The sequence below is a fragment of the Lepidochelys olivacea genome (genome assembly GCF_965140295.1).
Source record: "Lepidochelys olivacea isolate rLepOli2 genome assembly, chromosome: 3".
Taxonomy (NCBI): Eukaryota; Metazoa; Chordata; order Testudines; family Cheloniidae; genus Lepidochelys; species Lepidochelys olivacea.
Window position 1 is genome coordinate 190912692 of NC_140413.1, and position 15145 is coordinate 190927836.

A 15145-nucleotide genomic window follows, 5' to 3' on the forward strand; every position below is an offset into this window, starting at 1 on the left:
ATCACTTTGCATAGCCATGTGATTTCAGCAAGGTAACTAAACTCAAGAAAGAAAAGGAGTCAGGAGACATTTTTTAAATATTATATCACCACAAATTAACGATGCAGGCGGATTTTGGGAGGTAGGAGGAGTGAAAGGGATAGTTTAACTAGAACACGTGGGGACAACATAACTATTACAATCCTTGATGTGACGCTTGATGGGTAATAAATTATGACAATGTTAAAAATATTTTTCTGGCAGTCCAGTTAACTGCGTTTGGGGTTGTAAAGCCTTTACTGATTCCTTTTATGCCTTGTAATTATGGTCCATGGGCTCTCCCTAAACCGTTTGGTGTAATGTGTGTAAACTCTTAGCTAATAGACCTTTTTTGAGCGCAAGGACTTTTCTCAGCACTTCCTGCAATATATATTCTGTCTCTGATGGCTGTATTTAATGGCCAAGTCCTGGTTTATGCTTTATAATGTGTTGACAAGTTTTCTAACAGACTTTCTGAAATAATGCACATATATTCAGGTCGGTTAGAAACTCCACAGTATTTTTAGAGTCGAGTAGATCTATATCCTAATGCACTGAGAGAGAGTGTAAATCATACAGGATTTCATAGCCCTTTCAGTAGTTTTCTGTATGAAGTATGAGCAGCGTGGCCTCCAGACGTAACCTTTTAGAAAAAAAGACAGTGCTTTTATTTTATGGTGTAAAGTGCTTTTAGCTTCAGGGCTCTGAACGTGAATGTGGTCAACAAACAGCTCCTGCAAGGGATCTTAATACAGCCACAGTACTAGTGCTGGGGAATTGTCTGGTTGGGATTCAGGTTGGAACGGGTTAAAGGTCCATCTCGATGGAAATGACAAGATTAAAATACACTAGGCACTGTCTGCCTTTAGAGCCAACACCTTTATTGACTTAAAATACATAAATAAACACATATAATCTGTTCCTGCCTATTGAATCTGGAGATCAGACTTTTCTGGTATCTGTAATCTCCTTTCAGAGGTGCATGCCACCATCTACATGTGACCTACTTATTCTGTGATCTGCACCTGGTCCTGAGACACTACTAAAAAATTTAAAAAACCCAACACCCCCCTGACCCCCACCACAAAATCCAACATGTCACAATAACTTAAGGGACTCACACTTAAACCCTACCAAAGCAAAGCTGTTCACACTCAGAGTTTAAATGCCAACTGGACACAGGGGATCTAACCCCAAATATAGTCTCTAACCCTATTTTAGGTGGGTTTGCCTCTGATAAAGACCTGAGGATCTCTCCAAGGTGGGCCGGGCGGGGGAGTGTCTTTGGTAATGCTGTGTAGTTTGTCACGCCAATGAAGTTTCATTGAACTGAACTGAAACATTGAAATCCTACCCTTAATTCACCCCGCTGACTGTGCCCATGTTTTTGCAGCAAATGTTAGTAAGGTCACCCACATACCCCCTAAGCACAGAAGCCTGGGCGAGGACACGAAAGGCAGTTTTACTCAGATGGGCCTGGTTCCTGCAAGGTGCTGAGCACTCTGGCTGCAGTCCTTCAAACCATTTTAATGCATGCTTAACTTTAGAGAGACAAGGTGGGCGAGATAATGTCTTATATTGGACCAACTTCTGTTGCTGAGCAAGAGAAGCTGGTCCACTAACAGATATTGCCTCACCCTCCTTGTTTCTCTAATATCCTGGGACCCACAGGGCTACCACTATACTACTTAACTTTAAGCAGGTAATAGTCCCACAGTGGTTGAGTTGACTTCATTGGGACTGTCCATGTGCTTAAAGAAGATAAGCATGTGCTTAAATGCTTTGCAGGATCAGGCCACCATGCAGAACTGAGCCATAGGTACATTTACTCATCTTTGTCTATCTAGGGACTCATTTTAGGACTTTCAGTGAAGTCAATGGAAAAACTCCCCTTAAACAAAACCATGCCCTATTTTAATTAATGGTAGGGGGGTTATAATGTAGTTTTGTTTGTTTTGTGATATACATTAGAAAGGAGATGGGAGCAAAGACATTGTACCCTATCTATAGCTCCTTTGCACCCTATGCAATGTTATTATTTTGTACAGTACTTTATCTAATCAGCATTTCGAAAGTGCCTGTCACAAATTTGTTGGTCTCTAAGGTGCCACAAGTACTCCTGTTCTTTTTTCATAGTATCTGGGTACTTTTAAAGCATCTTAGCCTTTTTCGCACCTATTGTTAAGTCAATAGTGAGACAATTAACAAAGGAAGCAAGTGAACATGGTACTTTACAACTGTTAAAAATAGGTGATAGTTGCATTAGAAATGCTGAGAAATTAGAGAGGGGCAAAACCCAAAAAACACGCAGTAACACCCCTTCTCCTTATTGTTTTATTTATGTTATAATTTTGTAATAAGCATCCATGGCTAATTAAGAAAGGGAGCTTCTTCAGTGAAGTAGTGGACAGGGCACTATCACTGGAAGTCAGGAATTCTGACTTCTGTTGCTGGGTCTGCTGTTGACTTGCTGTCCAGTCTCAGTTGGGGTCTCTAGGTCCTATAATTAATAATAATGCTTATTCTACAAAATAAATACTTATTAAATAAATAGTACTTATTTTTACTATTAAAACACACACACATACACACCCCTTCTTCTAAGAGCTTAGTCTATGGTCTTGATTTCCCAACTTCTTGCACAAGGCTCTCATGTGCACCACACTCTGCCCAGATGCTACATGTTGCAGGATCAGGGCCTAAAGATGTGAAGGAATACTGTACAGTTAATAAACCATGGTCTTAATCCTGCTTTCTTTGCACCCATTCACTGAATGGAAGACTGGGGTGCACAGTGAGTGCAGCAGCAGCAGGCCCCAAGAGTCCTATGCAAATGTTATTGTTTTTAGGCTTCACCTGAATTATTACAATCTATACATGGTATGAGACACTTCTGCTGACATCATATTACATCATTAGGATCAAACACAATGTCAAGGGAGCTATTACAAAATGGCACCAAGCTCCCCTTGCATTCAGCAGGAGTTTTGCGTAAATAGACATAGTCATTATATAGCAGGATAAGGTAAAAAATATTTCCCTGGGCCTTGTTGATCTGCGGGTGAATCAGGCCAGATACAATGTAAGTGGAACACCTACAGTACAAAACTAACTCTCAGTGAAGTCAATGGAATTATAAATTCTAGAAATATTATGAATATTCTCCTTCCACAGTAAGGAACACTGATATATTTTTTTTACAATAAAATTACAAAGTTAGTTCTGGAACCTGCAAAAGCTTACTACCAGGCAAAGCATGCAGTAGTAAGCATTTGCAGGATCACAAGCTTATGTACTAATTGTTAGGCTATAAGATTTTCCTTGTAAGTTCCTCAAGCATCTGGGCCCCTGGGTGAAATCCTGGCTCCAGTGAAGTCAATGGGGTCAGGATTTCAGCCTGTGTTCCTATTTGTACAGCATCCAGCACAATGGAGCCCTGATCCTGATCCTCTGGGTACTATTGAAAATTAATGTTAAATAGCACTAATAAAGTTAATCATAAATCAGCCTTTCAACATTATATAACTTTGCTTCCAAACTTTAAAAAAAATGTGGGTGTGGGTATATGCACACACATGTGCAGGGAAGTCACCAATGATGGTAAAGACAGAAGAAATGCTATTAAAATTTCTTTTTTATCAAACATTTGGTTTTATCTACAGCATGATTTTATTCTATGCTCCTCCAGCCCCTGAAGATATTTGTAAATCTTTTGTACAAAAAATGTTTTTAAACATTTTAAAATCATATCCGCTCTAACATTTTGTATACCAGCTTTCAACCCAACATTATTTCAAACAAATGGGAGTTTAAAACCTCTTAAAATTTGGGTTTATAATATAAATGCTGACAGACTCTTAATCATAGCACCACTGCCAGCTACTGTCATAATGAAATAGCTGAGTTTTCATAACTATAGAAGCACAATAGTTAAGGTCTGTCAGTGTTTCTGTTATAACCCCCAACTTTAAGAGGTTATATCTTGGCAGTTTAAATTGTAGTGAGCTGAAACTTGGGATACAAACTGTCAGACCATATGTGAAATTGTTTTACAAATAATTTGGCTAACCAGTTTTTTGGTTTACAGAGCATCACAGCATGATTTGTAATGGTTTCAGACACTTTTTTTTCTTTTACCCACATCCAGCCTATGATTTGTTTTCTAACAGAAACTTCATAGGCAGTTAGGACTTTGTTTGGAATGCAACTTTTTGTTATGATGAAAATTTCTACTGGCTTCAGAGTATAGGTATAAGTTAAAACTGTGACACCATCAAAGGGGTTATTGTGAATGGATACATGAATTTATACATTCAGATGTACATACAGAAGGAGGGAACGAATGTGAAAGAGAAATCTTAGTTATATCTATCATAAAGGAGAGACTTCTAAGCATGCTGGATAAAGAATGTAAGTGGCTTGCATAAGAGGAAATGAAATCTCATAAAACTTATCCACTTTGTACATCAATTACATTGTGCTATATTCCAAAGATAGCATCTCTCAGACCAATTTATAACATAGTGCCAAAGAGGGCAGGTGCTCACTGAGCCAACAATCTGAAATATATTTCTGGCACAATACCTACTGTGAGTAGGTCAACTTGATCATTTATACATATGACAAGGATAGTGAGGACCAGGGATATATCCCAGACAGCACTGGTCACTTTGTTTATCTATGTTAACAATTTCCTAGAATCTTTTAATCTTCTTGTATTTCCTGAACATATGGAAGTAAGTCCCAGATATACCTTGGCATTAGGACAATCATCATGTGCAGAGCCCAATACCTTTTGGGCATTTTGAAACATTTTTGCAATGGTTGAGGTATTTGACTTTGAACACTGAGTATATACATAACTTGTACTGCTTTTTGTTATAAGGCGTTTTACTGTGAATTACTCACAGTAATATTTTTATTTTTCATTTATAAACCTCTGTCTCCTAGGGTGATTTTTATCTCGGTAATTTCAAATCGCATCATGCTTAAACTCTACATACAGATGGCTAGTTTTGGTGGAGATTTTTTTTTAAAACCCCTGTGATAAAGCCAGCTGACAATGAAACTACATATGGACAAGGACTGCCAGACCAAGATAAGATTTTTTTGAAAGATGAGCTGCAAAAATTTAACAACAACATCCTGTTCCAGGGCCAGACCATGCAACCCTTCAATTCACGGATCCTCCGTTGGAGATTCCCCAAACAATTACAAAATATGAGCCTAACCCTGCAGTCCTGACTGAGGAACATAGATTTCAGTTGGAGTTTTGCCCCCAGGTCAAGAGTCAGACTGTAGCTCTGGGTTCTACATTTGTAGCATTTAAAATGTATACATAATTCTAAAACTAAATGTTATAAAGTCAGTTCCTCCTTTGCTTATCTGCCAAGACGTATGATCAGGATCATGGCCCTCTTGTACATTGTTCTTGACCTGCTCATGTAACTCCACTTGACATCAACTCCACTGCTGATCAAGAATAGTATACAGCCCTATCTTTTTGCCTTGCAAAACTGATGATAACAACTACTAAGAGCTTGGTCCTGAAGTCATTGTGCACTCAGGCCCCAATTCAGCCGCGTACCTAAGCACATACCTAACACGGAGAATGGATAATGTATGCAAGTATTTTTCTCCATTCGGTTTCTGACTTTAGCTGTTAAATGGGAGGATTTTCCTAACTAGCACATAGTATAGCTAGCACAATTATTACCAACTACTATAAAGAAATCTTGCCCAATATAACAGCAAAACCAGAGGCATAACAGGTACACAAATTGCCCCCAAAGTGGGAACGAACAGTAGGTCAACTTTTCTTTAAATGTGCAGTGGGCCACCAATCTGATGACATTGATAACCCTTAAACTTGGCACAACTTGTAACTTTAAGAACAGACAGTAGCAGTAGTAGAAATCCAACAGTACCTAACATTGGACTCCTACATTTCACACATAGGCATTCTGGTAAAAACTCGACTTTATTTACTGGTTCCAATCACATGGTCTGGGTCGGTGTGACAAAGGTGAGACCTCAGCCACATGGAAGGGGTGAGTAACCACTGACAACAATTGTTGTTACACCTACTGCTCCACATATGCACTTACTCCTGCTACAGCGTAATAGTGAATCCCAAGGTCAGAGGTGGCTAGCACAATGGAACAGCTTGTGGAACTGTTGACACTGGTCCTGACATCCCCACTCTCCCACTACAACATCCCCCTCCTGCCCTGTTTCAGAGGTTAAAAGGTAGGAGAGCTGAGTCAACGCTGAGCAAGACCTGAGCTACCCAGTAAAACATGTGGTGCAATTACTGATCACCGGATTAATTATCTGTTCACCAGAAATTCTGTATGAATTGGCTATTCCTAGCCACAAGGAGTAGCCCTGCATATGACAACACATGCTCAGGCATGTGGGCGGCTGAGACATAACTAGCTCCTGTGGGGAAACAGAGAACCCTGTAGTAGTCAGGAGTAAGAAGAGGAGGAACTGATTTTCAACTATTTTGTTTTAAAATATAAAGTCACCTGTATCCTCTTCTGCACTAAGGAGCTGGATCTTAAACAGCTTTTTTCAAACTCTTTTGTAGGGTGACAAAAATCATTCAGTTATCCCAAGCTCCAAATGCAAGTTTCAGCAAACAAAAACCAAAAAGTTCTTCAGCTGCACAGGGCGGGGACAAGATTTGAGGATGCCATCTTGTGTACTGTAGAGTCCAGGTCTGGGACGGGGGTGGGGCTCCCTGTGTGTCCTTGCACGGCTATGTTTGGGTGGCAGGCCAGGGCAAAAGTGTGGGAGGAAAGGATTGCTTCTTCCAATAAACCTTATGGATCTACCCAATGTGGAGAAAGTCTACTCGGGCTTGGTACAGCATGACAAGAGTTTTGGCCATGACCCAGAAAAAACACTTAAGCATGTGCTTATCTTAATGCACACAAGCAGTATTTACATACTTAAAATTAAGCATGTGTTGGATTGGGGCCTTAGCTCGATGTTAATATGCCTTATTCACCTGATTTTTAAAGCTTAGTGTTTCAGTGATTTAAAATAACGTTGTGTTGAAATGTAGAACACAAATGGCCAGCCTATACATGATTTTTTAAAGTGTTAATCTTTAAGGCCACAGTTAGTTTATAGAGTGGTAGAAGAGAAACACACACATTTCTCAGAGTTTAAAATATATTGTGCCAAAATCTAGACCATAACCAGAGAATTAGTTATAGCTATGAGTTGAGACCTTTCTTCTGAATTAAAAAAAAAGTTTGAAAAAGTAGCTGCAAAGATATTATTCATACTATATAATATTTTTCTGTGCAATACTAATGTCAGCTGCTTTTTATGTACAAAGTTACATATGAAATAATAGAATGCTTGCAATAATAATTTTAATGTGCCTTTCTAGAGGCAGAATAAAATACGGATATGTAGCCTAATGTTGCACAGAACGATGTGGCAGCAAAGTATAATATGATTGATGGTGAATAATGTGATAAGAGCATCTTTCCCTGATCAGTTTGGACAGTTATGTCACCATTTCTTATTGATAGTACATATAATTTTTACTATATAGACGAATTCTGACTGCAGTGAAAAGGATGCCTCAGCCATTAGTCTGAATAAGATTGTATTTGAATCAAATAATACAAAAGTTTACTGCATAATATTACACAGAAAGCTGATGTACAGTGAGAATAATATGGTTAACAGTGTTACTTATATGTTAACTATTGTTCTGTGAGTAATTGTATCCTAGCGTTTAAGAAAGCAATGTCAATTAAATACAAAAACTGCACTAAATATAATTTTAAAGTTTAGATTTCATCATACTAAAACAAGTAAATTCTAGCTTTACCTGGCAGCATTGTATGTAGGTATTGCGGCTTATATATCAGCACGTATATACCATGGTGAGGGGTGTTATAGAAAAACCTAAGAGAAATATGGAATATATACCATTTCTCACCATCAGTCTTTAGACATAACTCCTCACTGAAATCAGGGAGGAGTTCACTCTTAAAATGAATGGCACGTACGTCCCAGTAAAATCAGCCATCCAGTACTCTAAAGCCCCTAGAAAAAGACAATAAAAACTGCACCTTAGCACAAGCAGGGGTGGGGAGTTAAAGACCTAATGGCCATGTAATTAATCTATCATCCAGAACTAAAGATGTTTGAACTTATGCAGCAATGGATGTTCTTTCTACAAAGAAGGCCAAAAGTGTCTGAGAAACAAGGTGTATCTGAGTCAGCCTTAGTACTCAGAGCCAATAAAAATGAAACTATTCTCTATTGAGACCTAATTAGCTTTTATATTCAAAGTTGTACTGCATATTTTTACCGTTGCTTATGAGTGGGACTAAAAAAATATATGTACCGTAGCACTATACTTTTTAAGTGTCTGTTGAATGCGTTTTCCATTCTCCAAGGATTGCCTTCTTCCTTAGATGCATACATTCAGCAAATATGGCGAGGCTAATTATTTTCCCCTCAAATGACAAGTGCTTTTCTACAACAATTTTCATAACATCATGGACCGTGGGTCTTCAGCCTTGTAACTTTCAAAATACTCCCTTCGAATCCTAAAATGAAAAAACGTTTGGTAAATAAATTTCATGCCATGGACTTTACAAGGAATAGACTTGTATCAGAGCCACTGTTCATGTATAATACTGTTTCGTTTTTTTAAAGGAGGATATATATTTTTCGGTTACCTTTCCTGACTGTAAAGCAATCACAGAAAACTACAGGAGGTACCATAAATATGCAAATTACTGAGAGATAACTGGTTTCAGTGGTTCCGCCTTCAAGTAGTAGGAAACATGAGCGTGCTGGAGCTCTTCATTCCAAGTAATTTGTATGTTTGTGGTGCCCCCTGCTGCACTCACAAGTTGTCCAGGAAAAGGAGAGCAAAATCTTAAAGCATTCAAACATGGGTAAATATATAGATTTTACAGCAGTGTCCACTGGCATTGCTATAGTTAAAGGTCTGTCTGCATTTCCATTATCAGCTCTCTTTTTCAGAGGTTCAGAATTCAGCTATAAATATTTGCTCTGGGCAAAACCTTAACAAGATTTTAGCAGGGGAAGGATTGATTTATTTATCCTTTTTTTTTAAATTTACTAATTTTCTTACAAATATCTGGATTTACTGTCTCCCTCTCTCTCTCTCTTATTTGTTCATATATATTATATTATTTTCTTACAAAGTGTAGTATTTCACCTTATACACCAGGTACTCAAAAACTTCTGACAGTTTGATATCACCTTTTTCTAATTACAAATCTATCTGATATCTCCCTATCCTGATGTACTCATCTTAAAGATTCTCATAGATGTAGATTAGTACAAGGAATGTAACATTCTTTTTCTGTGTTATGTACCTACTCATAAAATCTGACTATATTTGCATATGACTCTATAATCACATTGCCATGAAAACAAAATATAAAACCCTATCTTTTTTAATTCAGATTTTGACTGGTTCACTTTAGTCATTTGCTCCTGTACTGAAGAGAAATTTAAATCAAGTATATAATTCATTTTTAAAAATTTACAAACATACATTTAGAAGTTAAAACATGGAAGAGAAAAAATCTTATGACTTTCAGATGATTCCCTCCCTCCTCCCCCCGTTATTACCTTAAAAATGGCTTTGTTTGTTAAAGTGAATTTTTGCAGGTCATGAGTCCAGAAGGTGGACTAAGTATTCTAGTATTTTTTAAAACATATCTAAATGATGTAACTAAGTTATAAGTGTTAGGAATTGGCTACAGTAGATGGGCACTAACTTTATTACAAATATCTATCTTAACATTGTGGTGATTCCATATCATGGAATAACATGATACAATTAAAGACCCATGACAGTCTATTAAATACACCATATGCATTTTAAAAATTGCCTGGAAATGTGTTCGCATGACAGAGTCTAATGGTTCAGGAGGAGCTCTTACTCTTTTTCAAATAATAAAAATTGTTATAGACCAGTCTATCATGTCATTGCTCACCAATTTCTATGAGCATAATTTTATGTTTTTGTTTAAATGCTACAGCAAAGGGAAAAGAGAGAGAATTTAAACCACAAAAACTACATGTAATTCAGATCCTTAAATTTTAATCCACAAAGGGAAGAAAACTGAAAGAGCAGGCTGGTATTCTATACTTAAGGTGGCTCCCATTTTGCTTCAGTATAGCAGAAGTCTCAGACTCATATGTGATGCTATTCAGTAACATATTGCAACAGATAGGCACTAGAGAGTGAGTTAAGAGTGACAACCTGGAATTCCAGCCTTACCTCTGATTTTCCTTGACTCTGTGGGTTTAAGCCTGATATTCAAGGCTATTTTAGTGTAGCTAGATAGATAGACTTTTCTGGGTGTTGGAGTGGTGGTGACAGCATTATCCATATAGAATGAATTTGAATTATAGATAAAGCTACTAACAGTAATAATTATTACTATGACTTTCCATTACTGAAAACTTCAAATAAGTCTCCTGAACTATATTTGAGGGATTTTTTCTCATGCTAACTCCAGGGTTGATTGCTGGAAAAGGTTGACTGTTAGAGAAAGAAAACCAGTGCACTACACAGCAGTTGGGAATCGAAGGCCCTCTTTACCAGAACCCCGCCATAAAAATACTGTCACTCACCTTCCAGACACTCAGTACAACCATTCAATCTATTGAATCAAGAGACTGTTTGATCTTATCTGCATCTGTGAGCTGACTGTCAACCTGCTTAGGCTGCATATTAAATCATCTATAGTAGCTGTATCAAGCTGGGATGATCTGTTAATTCTAAATTTATTAACCCTTGGAGTGCAGTCATCATGTTTAATCTAGTGTAGCCAGCATTTATTTTACAAGACTAAATCCTTCTTTAAGATATGGCTGTGCTGTAGGTTAAAGAATCATTAATGTGCAAGACATAATTATAATTGGAAAGAACTCACTTTGATCTTGAAAAGCCACTGCCATCACTACGATTCCAAACAGACATGGGTATGTTTGCTTCAGTATAAATGTTGTGTTCACCTGATTAAATTTTCTTGTGGAGAGAGTTTTGTCTGAGAAAATTACAGGAGAAAAGAATGGCCCTCAACAACATTTTGGTTGTGCTTGTCCCATCAGGATGATTTAATAATCAAAGGACCACACCAGCATGCGCTGCACAAAATGCTGACTGAAGGCACAGGCACACTGTACCACACACCAACCATCCTTGCTAACGCAAACTTCTGCCACCAAGATCTGAATTCAAAGATTTGCAGTAGCCATTAGGACTCCTCTTCAGTCTATTGCATGACTCACTAGTAGTGTAGTTCTATATATATATAAACTGCATATGTTAATCTGATTTTTATACACACATGTCTCTCCCTCTCTCTCTCTATCTATTATACTGGCACATTGCTGATGTTATCAACATATTCACGGCTTTTATTTCAAGCACAAACTGCTAGGCATGCTTCCTTTTTTGGCAATCACGTGCCTTATATCTCTCTAATGTAGCCTAATAACAATTTTAGCATTCAGATGAAGCGATTTCATTCTGTGACTGCCTTTTCTATTAGATTTGATTTTGAGAAGCCCCAGTGGGTGCCTCCGAGGCAGAGATCTATCTGTGAGGCTGCAACCGATTCAATAGCAGCCTGAGCTAACCTTGACCTTTCCCTAGACCCTGCTCCATCTGGTGCCAGCCTGTTCCCCCCCCCCCCCCGCCCCTTCTTCTTGCTTCATAGTCAACATTGATCAAGGCAGAATCGAGCGCCTCGTCTCCCTCCAAGGGCTGGGCAGTCTCGGAAAGGACAGCACATTTCAATCTATGGAAATGATCAAGCCTCTTATGCAATCATAAACCCACATAGAGGTTTGTGATTTGATGTTTCATTCAACCCCCCTCCGCCCCCCCCCCAGCAGGAATGTATAAGCTATAAAACAACGGCTTTCCCCAGCACCTGGAAATTATAAAGCCCGCTACTTACACAGATTGAACGCTTCACAATTTGATTTGATTTGATTTTTTTTTCAACTCACTGGATTTTTTTTTAATCCAAGATAAAAAAAAAATGCATGAAGAAGCCTTAGCAAGCCAGCTTTCAGATGAGGCTCATTTCCCTTACATCAAACACACACACAAGCATCGAAACCAATCTGAACACTGTGTAGAGCTCTATTTCTCTGCATACAGTTTAAGACAATTTTGCGTCCCCTTTAGAGTAGTTTAAAAGAAAGAGACAGGCAACTGGGTGTGATACTTTGAATTGATCTTCCTGTAAAGCCACTTCTCTCTATTCCCCACCCTTCCCTCCCAGAGTTCACGGCTATTTTATTTTCTAAATCACATATTACATTGATCGTCCTTTCTCCAGCATACTTCTCCCCCCCACCCCCTTCTTGTCTTGATCGGGGCTGGGAGCTTTAGAGTCTGGGGGGGGGGGGGGAAAGGGAAAGATCACGTGGGCAGCCCATGGACAGCAGCAGCAGCTCAAAGGAAATTGACTGACTGGCCGCTTGGGCGCATTTCAATATATGGAAATGACCAGAGGCTTCTGCAATAAATCAGCACTCAACACTTTGTCATTTCTGTAGTTCTGCTTCATTTTCTTATTTTCTTCTCCACGCAGAAGCTTGATTTCTTGCATTTCACATCTCCCCGCCCAAACCTCCCATCTCTGCTTTTGCCTGGATCACCTTTAACTGGAAACATCCTGTCGATTTTTTCCTTTATTCTGAAAATAAAAATAAAAACACAACTCGTGAATGGCTGTTGGGCTGATGTTAGTGGTTGGATTTCTTTGACATTTCCCCTTTCCATCAGGAATTACTCAATTATATTGTCATGTAGCTATAAATCCACAGAGAAAGGGGGGAACCCCTCCTTTCCTACAAATGCTTATTGAAGAGTTTACCCTGCAAACTTGAATCTACAGTCCCCGTTGTTATATTTTGCAGGGGACGTTTCCCCGAACCCACACACATTTTATTGAAGAATTTATCTTGCTTTTTTTGGGGGGGGGGGCCTGCATTGTGAGCGTCCTTGCAGCTTGGGCTTGCTCTCCAGAAGTCCCTACTGCATTAGTCTGACTACACCTGGTGCAACACAATCAACAGAATAAAAAAGCAGCTACTCTGTGTAACTTCTCTAAAGCAAACAAACCAGCGTCTCCAGCCCTGAGTTTTGTTGTTGTTGTTGTTGTTTTGTTTTTGGAAAAGGCGTTTCTTCCCCCTGTATTTCATGTGATTGCAGCTGTTTTAATGTTTCGGCTTGGTTTATGTTTCTTCCTCCTTTTTGCTCCTGGCTTTGTGCACAGTAGGCATGCAGAGGGTCAGTGGTCATCACTCTATAAAGCTCAGAATCTAATTAATTGTATTAAAGAGGAGAATCTGTTTATGCAATATGACAGCTTGTGTAACTAACCCTTTCTGTGACGCCGGGAAATATACATGTGAGCCAAATTCAGCCCTGGTGAAAGCAGGTGCACTCATTTACCCCAGGGCAAAATTTGGCCCGTCATCTCCAACTGTAGCTCACTCCCTCTAAAAAACACACCTCTCTTTTGATCCTCGCAGCATCTTGTTTTTGTAACCAGGATAAACTGGGTGTGGTTCTTTTCCCTCTCTGTTTGTTCTGTGCACACTTTTGAGTCTACCAGACAAATCAAAGACACCTTCCTTAATGATAACTGGGATTTTAATTACAAAACAATTAGACTTCATATGAAACCAGGTCAAAAGGGCTCCCTGAATTTCCCTTTCACTTGAACAGTGGGTACTGTTATGTTATATACGTTGGCATACATACATGTATATATTTTTCCTTACCATTCTCCTACCTGAAAATTACATTATTAAATCTAATACAACTTCCTCAAGATCAAAGAAAAATTTGTAACAGAAGTAATAATGTTAAGCTATCTTTGTTTGTTTGCCAGTCATTTTTGCATTGTGAACTACATTTTTAATAATATCCATAATGGATTTTATGGTTTAGATACATTGTGTATCCATGTGTTAATATCCCCATGTCCCTTAATTACCCGGACAATGTTTATTTCATTTATATTAATAACTTTATGTTTCTTCCTAAGAATTTCAATATAATCATGTTCATCTCATACCATTAGTTTTTATATTTTTCCATATTAGAGAGATATAATCTCATACACATATATACCACATACATCAGGAGCAGTTATATAATAATTGCTCACCCACACTTTTGGGTGTGTAAGCAATGGAGAAATGAAATGGACAAACAGATGACAGTACATAGGTCTATGACAGACATACTATTTAATGAAAAAAAGTGTCTGAAAATATGTTTCTTTTTGTTTTGAGGAATTTGTTTTGATTTAGGTCTATAGATAGTAAAAAAAAAAGGCAGAAACTGTGAATTACACTGAATGTAATTTTTTATCACTTTAGTATTACACTTTCTCTCTGCGATGTTACAAAGATTTAGAACATTTTCAAAACTTTCAGATCTAAGCTGTCTTATGATGTCTAAGGTTTGTTTGGAAGACCTGCCAGCACACGCCAGCTAAAAATGAGTGTCAATTAATAGTAATAAAAAAACCCTTCCTTATTTCTACACTCATGTAATTTAACAGGTTTTGAGAAAACCACTGAAGCAGTGGTGAGAATTTTCCAATATATGCAGTACTAACAGTTTTCATTGTAAAGCACCAAAGCTTCCCAAAATAGAACTGTTGAATATTTCTTTACTTCCCTCTATGCCAACCTATGCTTATTATTATACACTTAAATAAAGAATATTCATCTCTTACAAAAACACATTTTTTCTGCCAAGTAAGCAGCCAGCTGAAACAGAGTCTTAAATCTAGACCGTTACAGTTCCTATGCTATGTGGTTTGTGTTCTCCAGAATTAGAAATATTTTTAAATAAGAAATTGATGAGAATTTTTAACAAAACATTTTCAACTCCTTCAGACAAATAATTAAACTATGCTTGTCCTAAGACTACAGCAGCATTTGTAAACTCTTGTTTTTCTGCTCTACTTGAGAAATCGTGTAGCCTCTGCAGAAATTCCTGAGTGTGGTTTATTTTTTAAAAAAGCATATTGTACTGATTAATAATATGTGAAGTAGCTAAAAAAACCAA